Source organism: Eptatretus burgeri, chromosome 11, assembly GCF_056783735.1.
Source record: "Eptatretus burgeri isolate ZD-2024b chromosome 11, Ebu_testis_v1, whole genome shotgun sequence".
NCBI lineage: Eukaryota > Metazoa > Chordata > Myxini > Myxiniformes > Myxinidae > Eptatretus > Eptatretus burgeri.
The window spans coordinates 76,414,962-76,422,461 of NC_140971.1; the positions used below are offsets into that span (position 1 = coordinate 76,414,962).

The 7,500-nt window shown below is 40.8% G+C and overlaps 1 protein-coding gene across 3 annotated transcripts in view; it reads right to left on the reverse strand.

The window, feature by feature from the left end:
- LOC147017419 (angiopoietin-2-like) overlaps positions 1-7,500 on the reverse strand; it is a 280,361-nt gene that overhangs the window by 29,768 nt on the left and 243,093 nt on the right. The window lies entirely within an intron of this gene.

A 7,500-nucleotide genomic window follows, 5' to 3' on the forward strand; every position in this document is an offset into this window, starting at 1 on the left:
CTTAAGTGAGTTAAATAAGAGTCTTCCATCTGTAGGATTCCCTGGGGTACATATACCATTTATTGTATAAATTTGTATATAGTATTGCAATGAGTGCTTTCCTTGTTTCTTCCCCTTCTCATTTAAAACAATCACACACCATAAAACGAACTGGATCTCATTTGAGTGATTTGGACCATTATCAATTGCTGTCTGAAAATAGCAGCGTTGGCTTTAAATCATTTTAGTGGATATTTGGGTTATAGGTGCTTGATGCCCGTTATCAAATTCACTACCTCGTTAGTGAAACCAGCACGAGGGTTTCAATTTCATTGTGACCCAGGTGAGGTGAGGTTACCAGTGCACCGCTCGACCAGCCGTGAATGTTCCAAGTTTGAGATTGGTATAGGAGTAAATAGGCCCTTAATCCAGCTCAGAGCATCTTGGCTGTTTAGCTGACATGAGATCCATAACATTGGTGTCTTTGCAGAGATTCGGACATGAGTAGGAAACCGTCTCCTCAAAGCAAAATTTTTGCCAAATTTGACTGTGAGATTAGGGGCAAAATATATTTAAATTCAGGTAGCTAAAATAAAGACATGTACAGTGCATGTGTACATATATATATATATATATATATATATATATATATATATATATATATATATATATATATATATATATATATATATATATATATATATATATATATATATATATATATATATATATATATATATATATATATATATATATATATATATATATATATATATATATATATATATATATATATATATATGTATATATATATATATATGTATGTATATATATGTATGTATATATGTATATACATATATATGTGAAGCCTGGTGTTGGCGCAGTGGTAAGGGCAGTGGCTTGGGACCCAAGAGGTCCTGAGTTCAAGCCCCGTTGGGACACTGAATTAATATATGTATGTATATGTATATATATATAATGTGTATATATATATGTATATACATATATATATATATATATATATATATGTATATATATATATATATGTGTGTATATATATATATATATATATATATATATATATATATATATATATATATATATATATATATATATATATATATATATAAATATATATAAACCAAGTCGAAAACACCAGGGGGTTGACTCAGCCTGCCATCCTTCCGAGGTCGGCAAAATGAGCACCAGTTGTACTGGGCCCGGTGTATGCCCCGGTTAGAATAGGTGTACCATATCCCTGTGTGTCGTAAGAGGCGACCAGGGTTGCGTCAGGAAGGGCATCCGGCGTAAAAACCTATGCCAAATCATTATGCGGACAACAAAACGAGAGCGAAATGGAGACGGTTGGTCCGCTGTGGCGACCCCTAACGGGAGCAAGCCGAAAGAGGAAGAAGATATATATATATATATATATATATATATATATATATATATATATATATATATATATATATATATGTGTACACACACACACACACACACACACACACACACACACACACACACACACACACTACTGGTCAAAAGTTTAAGAACACCCCCATTCTTCCAGTTTTTACTGAAATTTCAGCAGTTTAATGTTTCAATGTACTCTGAAATTAAAACATAGAACAAACAAAGAATTGCAGATAAAAAGAATTCATGGAATTGTTTTGTTGAACAAAATTTAATCTAAATTTTTGTGTCATCAGAGTAACCACCTTTTGCAGATATAAGAGCCGAACATACTCGTGGCATTCTTTTTGCAATTGAAATCAAATATTGTTCGGAAAGTTCTTTACAACACTGTTGCAGAAGTTCTCACAAATGTGTTGCACTTGCAGGTTGCTTTACTTTCACCCTTCTGTCCAGTTCATCCCAAACCAGCTCGATGGGGTTTAAGTCTGGTGACTGTACTGGCCATCCCATGATTTGAAGCCTAACGTCTTGTTCTTTTCTTCTAAGGTAGTTCTGACATAGCCTGGAGGTATGTTTTAGGTCGTTATCTTGCTGAAGGATGAACCCCTGACTAACTAGGCATAGACCAGAGGGTATTAGATGGTACTGCAAAATGCTGTGGTCGCCCTTTTGATTCAGGGTGCCAGTCACTTTGTGCAAGTCGCCGACTCTAGATCCAGCAAAAGAGCCCCAGATCATCACGCTTCCTCCTCCATGTTTGACAGTTGGTGTTACACACTGAGGAACCATCCTTTCGCCTACTCGACAGCGTACAAAAACCCTGCGTGATGAACCGAAGATTTCAAATTTTGATTCATCGGTCCATAAGACCTTCTTCCAGTTTTCAGTAGTCCACTGGCGGTGCTTCATGGCCTAGGCAAGCCTCTTCTTACTGTTTTGCCATCTTAGGAATGGCTTGCTTTCTGCCACTCGACCTGTCAAACCTGCAGCTCGAAGTCTTCTCTTCACAGTTGAAACTGCGACTTTCTTACTTCGACCAGTGTTAAGCTGTGCTTGAAGCTGCTGTCCTGTGAGCCGCCAATCACGCAAGCTGTTGACGCTCAGAAACTTGTCTTCTGATTGTATTGTGGCTTTGGGTCTGCCAGACCTCTTCCTGTCAGAGTTTCCTCCAGTTTCCAAGTGCCTTTTGATAGTGTAGGAAACTGTACTCACTGACACCTTGGGTTCTTTGCAATTTCTCGAAAGGGAAGACCGACACTTTTAAGGGTTATAATGGTCTGTATGTCTTCCTTTGTTAATTGTCTTTTTCTCACCATTATGATAGCGATATACTACTTCCTGCAGTGCAATATTGTCCAAATAATGCTTCAGAGGGTGTAGCAACACACTGGACGTAGTGGCGTGCGCCTGTAATCTGGCTACTCAGAGGCTTGGGTTGGAGGATCGCTTGAGGACGGGAGCTTTGCGCTGGGCCACGCTATGAGAGGGTGTAGGGCATCCGGGAATCATGGCGAAACCCAATCCTTATCCCTGTGTCGTAAGAGGCGACCAGGGATGCGTCAGGAAGGGCATCCGGCGTAAAACCTGTGCCAAATCAGTATGCGAATCATAACGGATGATCCGCTGTGGCGACCCCTAACGGGAGCAGCGGAAAGACGAACAACAACAACAACAACAACAACAACAACAACAACAACAGGGTGCAGCAACACAGTCTGTTCCAACACTGCTTTTATACAGACAGGGGGTTTGTAACTAATGAACAAAAGTTGGGACACCTGTAGGAATTGTTTGCATCAACTTTCAAGGCTTAATTCACTTCCATTGCTGCAGAACAGCTGCAGTTACTCACCCATTACTTGTTCCCTGAAAAGGGCTTTTTAACAACTCTGAAATATACGTTATTTTTCAGTTTTTGGTAACCTAAACTTTTTTTTAACTTCAAGCAGTTTACTGCTTAGCTTTGCACCATTTCAGGTTATTCAATGGACTTGAACTGCTTAAATTTCAGTAAAAACTAGAAAAATGGGGGTGTTCTAAAACTTTTGACCAGTGGTGTGTGTGTGTGTGTGTATATATATATATATATATATATATATATATATATATATATATATATATATATATATATATATATATATATATATATATATATGTATTGTATTGTATACCAGAGGGTATACCAGTGGAGGCATGGAAGTGCTTAGGAGAGAAGGCAGTGGGGTTGTTAACCAGATTGTTTAATAAAGTCTTGGAAAGTGAGAGGATGCCAGAGGAGTGGGGATTAAGTGTACTGGTTCTGATTTTCAAGAATGAGGGTGATGTGCAGAGCTGTGGAAATTCCAGAGGGATAAAGTTGTTAAGCCACACCATGAAGGTGTGGGAAAGAGTAGTGGAAGCTAGGTTGAGAGGAGAGGTGACGATCTGTGAGCAGCAATATGGGATTATGCCAGGAAAGAGCACCACTGATGCGATGTTTGCTTTGAGAATGTTGATGGAGAAGTATAGGGAAGGCCAGAAGGAGTTACATTATGTGTTTGTGGATTTAGAGAAAGCTTATGATAGGGTGCCAAGAGAGGAGTTGTGGCATTGTATGAGGAAGTCGGGAGTGGTGGAGAAGGATGTGAGGATCGTCCAGGATATGTATGAGGACAGTGTGACAGCGGTGAGGTGTGCGGTAGGAATGACGGACCGGTTTAAGGTTAAAGTGGGATTGCACCAAGGATCGACTCTGAGCCCTTTCCTGTTTGCAATGGTGATGGACAGGTTGACGGACGAGATCAGACTGGAGTCTCCATGGACTATGATGTTCGCGGATGACATCATGATCTGTAGGGAGAGTCGGGAGCAGGCTGAGGCGAGCCTCGAGAGGTGGAGGTACGCACTGAAGAGAGGGGGAATGATAGTCAGTTGGAGTAAGACTGAGTACATGTGCGTAAATGAGAGGGAGGGTGGTGGTATGGTGCAGTTGCAAGGAGTTGAGGTGGGGAAGGTGGATGGGTTTAAATACTTGGGATCAACTGTCCAAAGTAACGGAGAGTGTGGGAGAGAAGTGAAAAAGAGAGTGCAGGCAGGATGGAGTGGGTGGAGAAGAGTTGCAGGAGTGATTTGTGACAGAAGGGTAGCTGCAAGAGTGAAGGGGAAAGTATATAAGACAGTAGTGAGACCAGCTATGTTGTATGGTTTGGAGGCGGTGGCACTAACAAAAAGACAGGAAGCGGAGCTGGAGGTGGCAGAGTTAAAGATGCTGCGATTCTCGTTGGGAGTGACGAGGAAGGATAGGATAAGAAATGAGTATATTAGAGGGACAGCGCAGGGAGGATGGTTTGGAGACAAAGTGAGAGAGGCGAGATTGAGATGGTTTGGACATGTGCACAGGAGGGAAGCGGAGTATATTGGGAGAAGGATGTTGAAGATGGAGCCACCAGGCAGGAGGAGAAGAGGAAGGCCAAAGAAGAGGTTCATGGCGGACATGAATACGGTGAGGGCGGACATGCGGGTGGTTGGAGTGTCAATGGAAGATGTGGAGGATAGAGCGAAATGGAGACGGTTGATCCGCTGTGGCGACCCCAAACGGGAGCTATCTGAAAGAAGAAGAATATATATATATATATATATATATATATATATATATATATATATATATATATATATATATATATATATATATATATATATATATATATATATATATATATATATATATATATATATATATATATATATATATATATGTATTGTTACGGATTTCAGAATCCGGTCTGATGAATGCATCCACACATCCAGGTCCTCAGACTGTTATTTCCTTAGATGCATATTCAGATTGGCCCCATCCTCATGTCTAATGTCTTAAATATGATGCATCGAGTCGGGTAAAGAATAGATCCCCTCTCTTCTGGGAAGCTTTTTTCTTTACGACAGACACGTTCACACACATTTCTTTCACGAGCTCTGAAGCCTGCCCTCATTTTTCCTCAACAACATTCTTTTATGAGCTCTGAAGCCCGCCCTTATATTTCCTCAGCAGTGATCTTCCGTGAGGTCCAACGCCAGCCTTTTTAGAGAGCACACGGGTCGTCATTGTAACCATGTGCCAGTGGTGGGGGGTGAGCGGGGGTTGGGTTGGACCAGCAGAGATGCCCTGAAGATATAAAAAGACGTTCTGAGAGGAAAAGGCGAAAGAGGGACGTTCTGAAGCGAGAGAGACGCTCTGTAAGGAGATACGTTTTGAGAGTGAGGAAAAAGTGAAAGCGATACGTTCTGAAGAGAAAGAGATATGTTCTGAATAAGAAAGAGATACGTTCTGAATAAGAAAGAGATACGTTCTGAATAAGAAAGAGATACGTTCTGGAATAATAAAAAAGCGTGAACGAAAGAGGTACAAGGGAGAAGCGAGCAAGAAGCGGGTGTAGGCGTGCAAAAGAGGAGAAGGAAGCGCGCGTGTGGGTGTCTGGCCAGCGCCAACAGCGAGGCGGTTCATCCTGCCCAGAGCTTCGGCAAGCGAGTGTGTGGTGCGCGTGCCGGTGTGAACAAAGCCGCCAACAAGTGAGGCACGGGTCGTTCACCAACAAACACGAGGGTCGGAACCTGCAACGGACCATCTCGGTGCCCTCCAGACTTCGACTAACGTTCAAGGCTGCCCCACGAGAGGCTGTACGATGAATATATATATATATATATATATATATATATATATGTATATATATATATATATATATGTATATATATATATATATATGTATTGTATACCATACCAGTGGAGGCATGGAAGTGCTTAGGAGAGATTTGTGTTATGGGTTATTTTTTGTATCCCAAGCTGGTCCTGGCGACGGACGTGACACGCACGCATGCATTTCAGAACGTTTTCGCCTCACGGGCGACTTTCTGATGAGCAAGACAATTCCCTCCCCTCCCCTCCCCCTGAATGATCTGCTGGGTACCCTTGTCTGCGTTTAGCTGTAAGTCAACTCCCAATAAGCATCTGCTCTTTGTCTCTTTCCTGGCATTTGATTGATTTTGCTTTGAAATTCATTCTTTATTTACCTCAGCAAATAAAAGGTTCTTTTTATTTATTTATTTAATTATTAATAAATTATTTGTCGATTTCCAACCTGTCCGTGTTTGTCCTTTCCTTCTATTGGTCTAGCATTGTTCGAACCGAGATAGACTGGGAGGTAATTACCACAGATTTGACCAAAAAATCGTCGGCACGCTCCAGCGGTTAAAATGCTCGGCCGCCCCAATTAAAAGCTAATCAGATAATATTGGTGCTTTGCCGAGTACGCGCTCCCCGCTCAGGTAACCACGTGACCTCCAGTTAAATGGAATAATTAGACGGCGGACACTGGAACTCGTGGTTGATTGAGTGGCGTTCGTAGTTCTAAAACAACCCACCATACCACAACGTTAATTGTGAGCAGTGGCCCCAGGTCGGGCTCTACCGAGGACAACCGGGGATTAATCCCCCTGAGTGACAAGCTGGTGTCTCGGTATCCGTGACCACAACAATATATATATATATATATATATATATATATATATATATATATATATATATATATATATATATATATTTCTTCTTCTTCTTCTTCTTCTTTCGGCTGCTCCCGTTAGGGCTCGCCACAGCGGATCATCCGTATGATCCGCATAGTGATTTGGCACATGTTTTACGCCGGATGCCCTTCCTGACGCAACTCTGGTCGCCTCTTGTGACACAGGGATATGGTACACCTATTTTAACCGGGGTAAACACCGGGCCAGTACACTGGTACTCATTTCGCCAACCTCGGAATTATGACAGGCTGAGTCAACCCCCTGGTGTATTAATTTAGTGGCCCAACGGGGCTTGAACTCAGGACCTTTTGTATCCCAAGCCGCTGCCCTAACCACTGCGCCAACACCAGGCTCATATATACATATATATATATATATATATATATATATATATATATATATATATATATATATATATTTATATAATATATCTATAAAATATATATATATATATATATATATATATATATATATATATATATATATATATATATATATATATATATATACATAATGGCAGGATAGCCTCGAGGTATACACATTCGCCTC